The sequence below is a fragment of the Aegilops tauschii genome, chromosome 1 (assembly GCF_002575655.3).
Source record: "Aegilops tauschii subsp. strangulata cultivar AL8/78 chromosome 1, Aet v6.0, whole genome shotgun sequence".
Lineage (NCBI taxonomy): Eukaryota > Viridiplantae > Streptophyta > Magnoliopsida > Poales > Poaceae > Aegilops > Aegilops tauschii.
In genome coordinates this window covers 251,424,886-251,438,819 of record NC_053035.3, presented here as the reverse complement: position 1 = coordinate 251,438,819, position 13,934 = coordinate 251,424,886, and the positions used below count along the sequence as shown (strand labels likewise).

Here is a 13,934-nt window from a genome sequence, read left to right as displayed (position 1 = left end):
TATGTAGACATGACCAGGACACATCTCCGGTCAATAACCAATAGCATAACCTGGATGCTCATATTGGTTCCTACATATTCTACGAAGATCTTTATCGGTCAAACCGCGATAACAACATACGTTATTCCCTTTGTCATCGGTATGTTACTTGCCCGAGATTCGATCGTCGGTATCCTCATACCTAGTTCAATCTCGTTACCGGCAAGTCTCTTTACTCGTTCTGTAATGCATCATCCCACAACTAACTCATTAGTCACATTGCTTGCAAGGTTTATAGTGATGTGCATTACCGAGAGGGCCCAGAGATACCTCTCCGATACTCGGAGTGACAAATCCTAATCTTGATCTATGCCAACCCAACAAACACCTTCGGAGACACCTGTAGAGAATCTTTATAATCACCCAGTTACGTTGTGACGTTTGATAGCACACAAGGTGTTCCTCCGGTATTCGGGAGTTGCATAATATCATAGTCAGAGGAATATGTATAAGTCATGAAGAAAGCAATAGCAATAAAACTAAACGGTCAATATGCTAAGCTAACGGATGGGTCTTGTCCATCACATCATTCTCCTAATGATGTGATCCCGTTCATCAAATGACAACACATGTCAATGATCAGGAAACTTAACCATCTTTGATTAACGAGCTAGGCAAGTAGAGGCATACTAGGGACACTTTGTTTTGTCCATGTATTCACACATGTATCAAGTTTCCGGTTAATACAATTCTAGCATGAATAATAAATATTTATCATGATATAAGGAATTATAAATAATAATTGTATTATTGCCTTTAGGGCATATTTCCTTCAAAGATTTTTTTTTGCGAGGAAATATTTCCTTCAAAGATTGACATGACAAAACTGAAAATACACTAGAACGACTTCGCACGGTCCAAAGTCTTCACGTCTACTCCCTCCGTAAAGAAATATAAGAGCGTTTAGATCACTAAAATAGTTATCTAAACACTCTTATATTTCTTTACAGAGGGAGTACTAGTGTAGTGCGTATATACTATATATACACGTACGGGAAGAATACTGGCACGGTTACACAAGCATATTATACTTATATAGTGGCAGACTGACGGGCACGGCGTTTCTGCTCCCGGGCTCAGCTGCACCCGTGCTGACGAAACAAATCAAAATAAATAATAGAAAAATTCAAAAAGATGCAAAAAAATTGTGTGGTACATAATTTGATGCGTGAATTCCGCTCCAAATTTCAACTTATTTGGACATTTGAGCAGCTCTCGGCAAAAAATACAAAATCGGGGTCTGTAAAAAGGTTTACTGTTCACGCACTGTTATGACCCGATTTGTCTTTTTTACCGGGAGCTGCTCAGATGTTTAAATAAGTTGAAATTGGAAGCGGACATCACGCATCAAATTATCTACCACACAATTTTTTTGAATATTTCTAGTTTTTTTTTCTCACAGGGAGCAAATGAGGGTGGGCACCGAGTTGGATTTCCGCAGAACGAAGAACTATTTTGTAGCAAAACCCACGTCGTACTTAGAAAGTCCCGTCGAAACCGGGCATGTCATCCTGCAGGTGCCATCAGCTCCAGTACTGCGCACCTGTGCCGCAGTTGGCATCGGCCCCCGGAGCCGTCCCTCCGGCCGCGCCAACATCGCTGGCGCCCTGCGGTGCTGCTGCGGCACCGGTCATTTGCTGCCACGCGCTCAGGTCGATGCCGTAGCCACCGCCCCCGCCGACGGCCGTGAAGCTCCCCGACTGGGACAGCATCTACCTCAGGATGTCGGCCGGGATGAACGCGTCGACCGCACCGCTGCCCCGTGTAGACGCCGTCGCCGCCACAGTAGACACCTCCGTGGTGACAGTGAAGGGGGCCTTGGCGCCGCCCTTGCCCCCGCCGTTGCGCCTGTTCTTGCGGCCGCCGCCGACGGGCACGTCGCGGAGCGTGCCGCCCTCGGTCCAGTGCCGGCGGCACGCGCGGCAGAAGTAGCGCGGCTGCTTGCGGCTGTAGTTGTTGTAGTAGCAGAACTTGGTGTCGGCCGACCTGCACCGCGTGCACTGCCGCGGCGGCGGGCGCGGCAGCGGCAGGTGGCCCGCGTGCCTGCCGCCCTGCCTCACCTCCAGCGCCCCGACGCCGCCCGCCGCGCCGACGCCGTCGCCGTCGTATAATCCTCCGGCCTGCTGCGCCAGAGCGCCGCACGAGAAGCCCTGCGCCACGACGGAGGAAGGCGGCGGCTGCCTAGGGATCAGGTAAGAGAGGGGCGACGAAGCGGAAGAGGAAGAAGAGCCGGGCGGAAAGGGCGACGCCATGGCTGGCCGGTCCGCGCGGCGAGGGCCAGGGCAGCAGCCTGCTGGCGCTGGCGGCGGCGAGGCGGGCGCGCTTGCTGCTGCGCGGGGAGGAAGACGGCGACGATGACGACGACCAGGTGGAAGAAGAGGAGTTCCACGGTGAGGCTCTGTGCATGTCGCTCGGACCGGCCGGTCTGCCGCCGCAGCTGCCCTCCCCCTGCCTCGGTGCGATCTCCTTGCTTCAGCTGTGACTGTGAGAGGTGGTGCTGGCTAGTGAGACGGTGATGGCTCTCGCCGGGAAGCTAAGGTGAATCGGAGGCGTCTCGGCGGTCGTGTCTGCGCTGGTTATATAGGGAGCGGGCGCGCGCGCAAGCTTCGACCTTCGGTTAGGTGAGGGAGGGGGAGAGAGGCGGCTCGGTTGCTTAGGAGTTAAGGCCATAGTGGAGGGGACGGAGATCTGCGCGCGCAACGGGAAAGCTTTGCAGCAAGCAAACGTATACGTGGAACGACGATCTGACGGTGGGCGGGGGCCCTAGTCGCGCGCGCTTTTGCCGAGTACAGTCAGGTCTAGGTGTTCGTGGCAAGAGAGACACAGCTCGTGTGTCACCTGCTCGTTTTTATAAGGGAAGTGTTTAGGAACGGCGCACCGGCCGAACCGTTTCGCCGGTCCCACGCGGGCCACTCGATCGAACTGACGCGTAGCGCATCGTACGCTCGCGCTCCTCCCGATCCCCTTCTTCCTCCTCCCGATCCTCTTCTTCCTCTTCCTCTTCCTCGCGTCGCGCCGCCCTCTTCTTCTGCCCTCTCCTCCCCACCCCTTCCCCATCCCTTCCCCCTCCTCCCCCCCCGCCCCCCGGTCGCAGCGCCACGCGCTCCCCTTCCCGCTCGAAGCTCACCGGCGACCATCCCATCTCGCCGGCGATCGAGGGGCGGTGACAACGGGAGATGCTGCAACCGGTGCTACGGGGTGCTACCACGGCGACGCCTCCCTCGCATGCATCGGAGCTCTACCTACCTCGTCGGACCCGGCCACGCCGGAGCTGCAACCAGCCATGGCAGACTACCCCTCACGGTGAATTTTTGCTGGAACCGGTTGTAGCGAATTCAATCGCCGGTGATAGGAAAAATCTACTACGGTTGCAGCAAAACGGCGTCATCGTCATCACGGGGTCGCAGCCGGTGAAGCGCTCCCTCGCCGGCCGCCATGGCTGCCTGCAGCCACGCCCGGATCCTCCCGCGTATACAAGTGTTGCAACCGTCACCTAGAAAAGCTTCAACACCCGTTGAAAAAAGCTTCAACCATAGACATAGAAAGCTTCAATGGCACTGCACAAAAAGGGAAAGCTGCAACCGTTGTTGGATTTTGCTACTACCGGTAAAGCTTTTTGCTACATCCATCAGGCAGAGTTACGACCTCGCGAGGATGACAATGATTTTTTTGCTACAACCGTAGCAGGCTTTTTGCTACTACCGTTGGAGGTTTTTGCTACATCCAGTAGATAAAAAAGCTTCAACCAGACAACGAAATACAGGAAAAGTTACAACCGTTTTGACAAAAAGCTTCAACCCGCAGATGAAAAAGCTTCAAAAAGAGATTGAGAAAATCCTCCTTCGACAACGACCATGGCGTATCTCTGTGTTTTTGTTGCAACCGCAAAGTAAAAAGCTTGCAACCCTTTTGTGAAGAAAGCTTCAAGCTCAGGTGAAAAAAGCTTCATTTGGCACGGTGGAAAGCTTCAATCCGCGAGAAAAGCTTCATCAGGCATAGAGAAAAGCTTCAACCGATGAGATAAAAAGTTTCAACCTGACTCGCCAATGGCAGCGAGCAGCGACGTTGAGAGCTGCGTCGGCGACACGACAGTGCAGCGACGGTGGCGGCTGCTAGGCGCTGCGACGACAAGGGGTGCCGGTGTGCTTCAAGACTGGCGACGAGGACAGCCGGTGAGGGCGGGGACTGGCGACGAGGACGGGCGGCGAGGGCGGGGACCGGCGACGAGGACGGGCGGCGAGGGCGGGGTCCGGCGACGACGAGGAAGACCGGCGAGGGTGGGGACCGGCGACCACCGGAGGGCAGGCGAAGGGGGCGGCGAGGGGGGGGAACGCGTGCGGCGGCGAGACGGGGAGGAAGAGAACGACCTGATTGGATCCAACGGATCGGGACGGGCTGATCGGACGGCTAGGGTTGGACCGGCCGAAGCGTTCGGCCGGTGCGCCGGCGCCTAGCATCGCCCTTTTTCTAATGCCCTAAAATCATCTGTAGCAAGCGCTTAGGTTATAATGTCACCTGCTCGTTTTTCTAATGCCCTAAAATCATTCCTAGCTAGCAAGCGCTTAGGTTATGTATGTATCATATCAGCATCCATGAACCATGCTTGCCCAGTGGAGATCATTTCTGCCTTGCCAAGATACAAACAACAAAGGATGGGGTTTGATATCAGCATCCATGAACCATGCTTGCCAGTGGAGATCATTTCTGCCTTGCCAAGATACAAACAACAAATGATGGGGTTTGATATCGGGAGAGGCAGATGATACAACCATGAGAGAAGCTACACCTACTGATACATTCTTATGGAACTACTGCTACTCAGTAAAAATCAGGGTGGATTAGTGGGAGAGGGTCTGGAAAATCCCCTCGGTAACCGTCCCTCCCATAAGATAAGGATTTTCGCTGTCAAAATAGGGGTGAATTAGTGAGCTGCTCGTGCTAGTTAAGCTCGTTAAGTTTAACGAGCAACAACATGCTTGACTTGTTCGTTCAAAGGTTTAAAGCTTATTAAGTTCGCCAACATTTGTTAATAGGCATTACCTTCTTTTGATTCAGCTACTATAAGGTATTGCGATCTATGTGGGACAAGTGTGCAGTTGTGATTGGTCAGAGCAACTCTAGCAGACCGCGCATCCCGCCGGTCCGCAAAACGCGTTTGCAGTTTGCGCAAAACAGCTTTTGCGGGCTGGCTCGGGCTGGCACAGATGCAGACCCCCCAAACGGATCCATAAAAAAGTATATTCACGGAATATGTTTTTTACGGGTCGGCTATGCGGGTTCTGCTCTTTGCGCCGCTGCATCCCGCATATCATCAGCCCGCAAATATCAAATCCAACATAATTCAACAATCGAAAACAAACTGAATTATTCGAATCAAACATAATACAATAATCATCCACATTACAAATGATTATTCAAATCACCGTAGCAAACTTAAATAATGCAATACAAAACTTGTCATGAATATACAAATACAAATGAATACAAAAATTAGTCACTGTCCAGCCCTTTGCCAATGGTGCTCAATGAGATCTTCCTGAAGTTGAAAGTGTGTGTCTGCATTTTCAATCTCCTTGTATGTCTGAAGAAAAGCTCTAATGCGGTTTGGGTCTCTAGCTGGTTTGACACGCCTACCCACATTGTCGTAAAAGAATTCTAAGTTCATTCCTCTCTCATCTTCAAGAATCATATTGTGCAGGATAACACAGCATGTCATGATGTTCTTCAAGGTTTTCTTTTCCCAAAAACGAGCAGGACCACGGACAATGGCAAACCTAGATTGCAAAACACCGAATGCTTTTTCAATGTCTTTTCGGGCTGCCTCTTGCACCCTTGCAAATTCACATTGTTTTTTTGTTTTGGGTTCTTTGATACTCTTGACAAATGTGCACCAAGGAGGGTATATACCATCTGCAAGATAGTACCCCTTTGTGTATTCATGCCCATTGATAGTGTAGTTGCAAGCAGGAGCATCACCATTAGCAAGCCTAGCAAACAAATGAGACCGTTGCAACACATTAATATCATTGAGAGTGCCCGACATACCAAAAAAGCAATGCCAAATCCATAAATCCTCGGATGCTACGGCCTCTAGCACAATTGTTGCATCACGAGACTTGCCACAATACATTCCTTGCCAAGCCTTGGGGCAATTTTTCCAATTCCAATGCATACAATCAATGCTACCTAGCATGCCAGGCCAACCTCTCCTCTCATTAGCTGCCATCAATATCTTTGTGTCATCTTCATTGGGTGCCCGAAGATACTTAGGACCAAAGACACGGACGATCACTTTCGCAAATCTACGCACAGACTCAATTGTGCTATCTTCACCAATGCGAAGATACTCATCGGCATAGTCAGCCGGAACGCCATATGCAATCACCCGCATAGCTGCGGAGATTTTTTGATATGCACTAAATCCCTTTAAGCCCGCGGCATTCCTTCTTTGAGTAAAATACCGGCAATTTGCATCGCAAGCTTGAACAAGTTTCACAAAGAGGGATCGGCGCATTCGGTACCTTCTCCGGAAGAGGTGTGGAGGATATGTAGGATTCTCCATGAAATAGTCTTGCATCAACATCTCGTTCCCAAGATGGCGATTCCGAGGAATGCACAGACGTCCGACAGTAGATCCTCGCCTCCTCTTCCGGTGCTCGTCTTCATGCTCCTTCACGGCAAGCGCCATGACTAATGTTTGCTGCCGAAAGGTCGCAAGCATGGTCCCAACATCCGAGTCGTCCGAATCGGATGAATCGGATAGCAAGAACTTCTCGCACGGGGTCAACTCCATCTACACGCACACCGGCGCGTCAATCTACTACACAGCTCGCAAAAACCACAAAAAAAGGACTAACCGGTGGCGGGTGATCCCGGGCGGCGACGAGGGGGTGCGCTCGACGGTGGTCGATCCCCGGTGGCGGCGGCGGCGAACGGGGGGCGGCTCTTCTCGCCGGATCCGAAGGGGCGGTGTTGCGGCTCGGCGCGGGAGGGTGTGGGGCGGCCCCGCGGCGCGATTCCGCCCGCAGATATGGCCGGAATCGGCGGCGGCGGGCGGGCGGAAGAAAGGGTGGGCGGCGGCGGAACAAGGGGGAAAAGAGCGCGGGGCTGAAATGTCCCTCCCGCCAACTGCTTCTCTGTGATGCAGGGCATCACAGCCGCGAGGGGGAAACCCGCGTTCTCCCGGATTGGGGTCGGGAATTTGCCGCGCCCCACAAAAAAAATTGCGGGCCGGGGCGGGATGCGGGGTCTGGTCGGGCAGGCTTTCCGGCCCGTACCCGCATTTTGGCGGTTATTTTGCGGGTCGGGGACGGATGCGGGGTCTGCTAGAGTTGCTCTTATATAATGAGAAGGCGGGCATGGGAGGAGGTGCGCTAGTTCCTACTCCCTATGGGCTGGGTTGGGTCAATTAGATCGAACAGATGGGTTGACGTGCCCCGACATACTGTCATTTAAGATAAGAATCTATGTTGCGTTGTATTAACGAGCTTAACAATCTGCTCTTGAAACTAGTTGGCGCGTTCATTAAGCTTGTTAAGTTTAACGAGTTGAAACTGGTGATTGGTCTATTTATTAAGAAGTATTGCCAGCTTAACGATCTGCTCATGAAACCAGCTAGCTAGTATGTTCGTTAAGCTTGTTAAGTTTAACGAGTTGAAACTAATGATTGGCTTTGTTTATTAAGAAGTACTGCAAGCTTAACGAGCCGAGATACTGAGCGGTTGTTAAACTTGTGAGCTACGAGCTTTTGGTCCACCCATAATTCAAATAACCATTTGATTCCACTCACATACACATTTGTTTCTCTTTCTTTTTACCTTAGCAACAAAAAAATCTCAAGCAATATGGATTTGCTAATTCTCATGTAACACCTATACCATTGGATTAGTCAAAAAGAAAAAGGAAATTCGCACGAATTGCCGTGTAAAATCAAATAGTGTATGAGTTAGATGAGACTCAGATAATTCTTTCTTTCTGTTATAGTCAATAGTAGAACTCGGTCCATTTCTAGGATCTTGATGCTTCTTTTGATCAGACTTCTTAGGGTACGACAGGGGCAGTTTTGAGGGATGATAAAGGAAACTTCATTGCTGGAGGGAATGGGAAGGTCGACGACTGTGTGGATGCCCTGACGCCGAAGGTTTAGCGCTCAGATTTGGTCTTACCCTTGCGCAAATGATAGGATGTGATCGTCTCGTTATTAACTCTGACAACCTAGAGGTCATTGAAACAATGAAGATGAGTGGTCATTACTTTTGAGGCGGCGGCGACGATGATTTTCGACGATTGCTGTCATCTTATTTGTAATTTTATACTATGGCTAGATTTGAACATTGTAATAGGATCACAAATAAAGTTGCTCATGAGCTCGCTAGGTTGGCTAGATTTTCTTCAACGTTGGATTAGTTTGAGGAACCTCCAATTAAAATTGTACCTCTCCTCATAAATGATGTAACTGTTATTTTCAATGAATAAAGTCCTGCGTGTTTTGTCTCAAAAAAAAAAAATTAAACTGCCACCTCCCCCGTTCGCTTGCCATCCATCCCCTGGCGACCAACGACGATTATCCCCCGCGGTCTGTCGATGTTAGGCATTTTGGGTTTTTCTTTTCGTATAGATTTTCAAGATCACACCAGATTTCACTTTCATTGATCAATAGCACCGCACACCATGTTCAAGCTACAACTGTTGATCGGCGGCTAGATACCAAGGAACCAATAAAGTGCATCGTTTACTTGCGGTAGAAGAAGAGGGGTGGGGTAGGGGAGCATGGTATGCAACCACTCCCACCACCGCGTGTACAATTTGTTTACTGGGGTGGTGGCGGCCGACGACGACAGAAACCGGCGAGGAAGGTCGGTGCACAAAGTGCGCGGGCGCCTTTTAGATCTCATGCTTCACGAGTGAGTAGGCCAGGAAAGCGACGGCCCAAGACTTTGTCCTGCTCCGCCTCCTCCTCCTCGTCTCTTCTTCTTCTTAATTCTTAAGTCTTCAGCTGAGTATTATTCAGAAGATTGCATGCGCGTGCGGGTCGCATTAACTGAAATTCTTGCCTCCGTGGAGCCAATGCAGAGCAGGATCGGTGTTTGTTCGTCGTCAGAACCAGACTTGGTAGTAGACTAAGGCAAGTTGGCTGGTGGGGTTGCGGTGACAGAGCTGACACGTTTCGGCAAACTGGTAACTTCATCACATTAACTCTCTCCTCTTTTCAGGTACTGCAACGACGACAGCATGATCGTTACTACCACTTTGGACAAGAAGACCAGGCCTACAAGAACACTGCCAAGTTAACAGAACGCCCGTGGTTGATTCAGATAGGCGCAGTGCAGAATATCACCGTTATGGTTGTATATATACCCAATATGAGATGAACGAGGATGGGAAAATGTATTCCCTCCGCTCGAAAATAAAATAAGTGTCTTAGTTTTAGTTCAAATTAACCGTGAAAACAAAGACTACTTTAACATAACTAGATTAAACACACAGTGAACCAGTTATCATGTCCAAGCAATTTGCTTCCGAAGAGCAAAGCGCGTTGCAACGTAACGCAAACTGTTCTTACGACACAAACAGAACGCTGAGTTACATACGCAGAACATATAAAACCGCTCGTGTGCTAGACTGGTGTTTTGGTCGCTTGCAGACTGCAGGCACCATAAGATCGTCGTATAGCCCACAGTGAATAGTTTTTTTAAAATATTCCAATATGAACTACATACAGAGCAAAATAAGTGACTCTACACTCTAAGGGCCTCTTTGATTCATAGGATTTTGAAAATGTAGGAATAGAAATAGTATAGGATTGGAATGGCATGCCCACTTGAATCCTATAGGATTAGCAATGAGTGTTTGATGGCACAAGAAAAACAAAAAAATGTAAAAAGAGGTTGGAATGGATATTATATTTCTTATGAAATGTAGTATAAAAGATTTCATAGGAAAACTTATGGGATTCAATCATATGAATTAAAGGACCAACATAAAAAAATCCTAAGAATTTTAATCCTCCAGAAATCCTATAAAACTCCTTTCAATCAAAGGAGCCCTAAATATGTCTATAGACATTCGTACATAGTTCATATTGAAATCTTTAAAAAGACTTGTATTTAGGAACGGAGGGAGCAGTACAAAGAGAGAATACCAATGTTTCACTATACAGATGATGGATTAATCCAGGTTTTATGGTTAGCCGCTCAGACTAAACATGCCGGAAATTAGAATCTTTCGGATATCAAGTCACGTCTTGACTAATAAAACTAGGTCAGGCCCTATACGACGTCAATGGTTTTGTAGTGCAAATGACCAGACCTCCACGTGATTTCCAGGTACAGTTAAGACCGTGTGAGGTAGCAAATGTGCTTGGTGCAATGGGTGCATGGGCTGCAATGGTACAGGCAGGGTGTCGCCAAAGCCATGGATTAGAGCATCTCCAGCCGTCCCCAACAGGTCTTAGGCGACTTTTTCGGCGCCGACGCCGAAAAACGCCCCAGTCACGTCCCCAGGACGCCGAAATCCGTCGGTTCGGCCCGTTTTTTGGCCCAGCGATCGCAGGCCGAACTCGGCGCACTGGGGGGCGCTCGGGGGCTCCGGCGCAAGAGAAAAGCACGTCTGGCCCACACCGTCAGGCGAAAAGTCAAGTCTTTCTTCCAGATTCGCCTCTCACCCCCCGCGCGCTTGGCCGCCAACCGGTTGTATCCCGGCGCCGCCCACCGCCTGCCACCGCTAGATAGCCCATTCCCGCCGGAAAAAGAGCAGAGGTTTCGCCAAGGTAGCCCCTTCGCCACCGGCTGGGCGATTTTTCCGGCGTCTCCGGCTGCGGAGGGGCGGTGTAGCGACGGGTGCGCGCCCACCGCGCCCGCAAGGTGTTCGGCGATTTGCCTGTCTCGGCAATGGACTCGGACGACGAGGAAACGCTCGCCGCTCTGCTGGAGAAGGAAGCCGAGGCGGACGTCCAGGAAGAGGAACATCTCATGGTCCTCGCCGCCCTCGCCGCCCTGCTGGCGAGCAATGAAAAGCCGTGGCGAGGTGGCTCGGCACCGGGGCGGATGAAAGCAAAGAACCGGCATCGTCTCGAAGGCTACTGCATGCTCTACTCCGACTACTTCGCCGATGCTCCACTGCACGGCGACAAAACATTTCGGCGCCGTTATTGGGTGAGCCGAAAGCTCTTCCTCAGGATTGTGAATTCCATCCGGGAGTTCGACAGCTAATTCAAGTGCAAGATGGATTGCACCGGCAAACTTGGATTCACCTCGATCCAGAAGTGCACGACAGCGATGAGGATGCTTGCATACGGAGCTCCCGGTGATTCACTCGACGAATATGGGCGCATGGCCGAGTCCACCACCATTGAGTGTTTCTACAAGTTCTGTTGGCGGTGGTGGCAGTGTTTGGACCGCAATACTTGCGAACACCCAATGCGGAAGACACTGCTCGGATCCTAGCACAGAATGCAGCAAGAGGATTTCCTGGGATGCTTGAAAGCATCGACTGCATGCATTGGAAATGGAAGAACTGCCCATTTGCTTCGCAGGGGATGTACAAAGGCGCCAAAGGCGGTTGCAGTGTGGTACTTGAGGCGGTGGCCACACAGGACCTCTGGATTTGGCACTCTTTCTTTGGTATGGCAGGAACTCACAATGACATCAACATGCTGCAGTGCTCCCCTGTCTTTGCCAAGCTTGTTGAAGTTCATTCTCCTCCGGTGAACTTCGAGGTCAACGGGCAGCACTACAACAAGGGGTACTACCTAGCTGATGGCATCTATCCGAGATGGTCTATATTTGTGAAGACTATCTCAAACGATGTGTCAGGAGGCAAGAAGTCCCACTTTGCCAAGGTGCATGAGGCTTGCAGGAAGGATGTCGAGCGGGCATTTGGTGTGCTCCAATCTCGATTTGCTGTTGTCCGGTACCCTGCTCAGACTTGGTCGAACGATCAAGTGTGGGAGATCATGACTTGCTGTGTCATCTTGCACAACATGGTCATCGAGAGCGAGCAGGAAGAGCTAGTGTTTGACACTGAACCATATACAGGCAGGGTCCTCTAGCCGAAGTTGACACCAGCTACCAGCAACCTGGACTGCCTATCTCAGTATGCGTCAGGAGATCCGAGTGTTGGAAATATGCCCTAGAGGCAATAATAAATGGTTATTATTGTATTTCTTTGTTCATGATAATCGTCTATTGTTCATGCTATAATTGTATTGTCCGAAAATCGTAATACATGTGTGAATGTATAGACCACAACGTGTCCCTAGTAAGCCTCTAGTTGACTAGCTCGTTGATCAACAGATAGTCATGGTTTCCTGACTATGGATATTGGATGTCATTGATAACGGGATCACATCATTAGGAGAATGATGTGATGGACAAGACCCAATCCTAAGCATAGCATAAAAGATCGTGTAGTTTCGTTTGCTAGAGCTTTTCCAATGTCAAGTATCTTTTCCTTAGACCATGAGATCGTGCAACTCCCGGATACCGTAGGAGTGCTTTGGGTGTGCCAAACGTCACAACGTAACTGGGTGACTATAAAGGTGCACTACGGGTATCTCCGAAAGTGTCTGTTGGGTTGGCACGGATCGAGACTGGGATTTGTCACTCCGTGTGACGGAGAGGTATCTCTGGGCCCACTCGGTAATGCATCATCATAATGAGCTCAATGTGACTAAGGCGTTAGTCACGGGATCATGCATTGCGGTACGAGTAAAGAGACTTGCCGGTAACGAGATTGAACAAGGTATTGGGATACCGACGATCGAATCTAGGGCAAGTAACATACCGATTGACAAAGGGAATTGCATACGGGATTGATTGAATCCTCGACACCATGGTTCATCCGATGAGATCATCGTGGAACATGTGGGAGCCAACATGGGTATCCAGATCCCGCTGTTGGTTATTGACCGGAGAGGCGTCCCGGTCATGTCTGCATGTCTCCCGAACCCGTAGGGTCTACACACTTAAGGTTCGGTGACGCTAGGGTTGTAGAGATATGTGTATGCGGAAACCCGAAAGTTGTTCGGAGTCCCGGATGAGATCCCGGACGTCACGAGAGGTTCCGGAATGGTCCGGAGGTGAAGAATTATATATAGGAAGTCAAGTTTCGGCCACCGGGAAAGTTTCGGGGGTTACCGGTATTGTACCGGGACCACCGGAAGGGTCCCGGGGGTCCACCGGGTGGGGCCACCTATCCCGGAGGGCCCCGTGGGCTGAAGTGGGAAGGGAACCAGCCCCTAGTGGGCTGGGCGCCCCCCCATGGGCCTCCCCCCATGCGCCTAGGGTTGCAAACCCTAGGGTGGGGGCACTTGCCTTGGGGGGCAAGGCACCCCCCTTGGCCGCCGCCCCCCCCCCCCTCCCAGGGGGCCTATATAAAGGGGGGAGGGAGGGCAGCAACATCACAGCCTTGGGCACCTCCCTCCTCCCCTGTTACACCTCTCCCTCTCACAGAAGCTCGGCGAAGCCCTGCCGAGACCCGCTACATCCACCACCACGCCGTCGTGCTGCTGGATCTCCATCAACCTCTCCTTCCCCCTTGCTGGATCAAGAAGGAGGAGACGTCGCTGCACTGTACGTGTGTTGAACGCGGAGGTGTCGTCCGTTCGGCACTCGGTCATCGGTGATTTGGATCACGGCGAGTACGACTCCGTCATCCACGTTCATTGGAACGCTTCCGCTCGCGATCTACAAGGGTATGTAGATGCACTCCTTTCCCCTCGTTGCTAGTATACTCCATAGATGCATCTTGCTGAGCGTAGGAAAATTTTAAAATTATGCTACGATTCCCAACAGTGGCATCATGAGCCAGGCCTATGCGTAGTTACTATGCACGAGTAGAACACAAAGAAGTTGTGGGCGTTGAGTTTGCCAATTCTTCTTGCCGCTACTAGTCTT

The 13,934-nt window shown here is 50.7% G+C and overlaps 1 pseudogene; it reads right to left on the bottom strand.

The window, feature by feature from the left end:
* Positions 1–807: 807 nt before the first annotated feature.
* On the bottom strand, positions 808–2,716 carry LOC109732552 (uncharacterized; annotated as a pseudogene).
* Between the last annotated feature and the right edge of the window lie 11,218 nt (positions 2,717–13,934).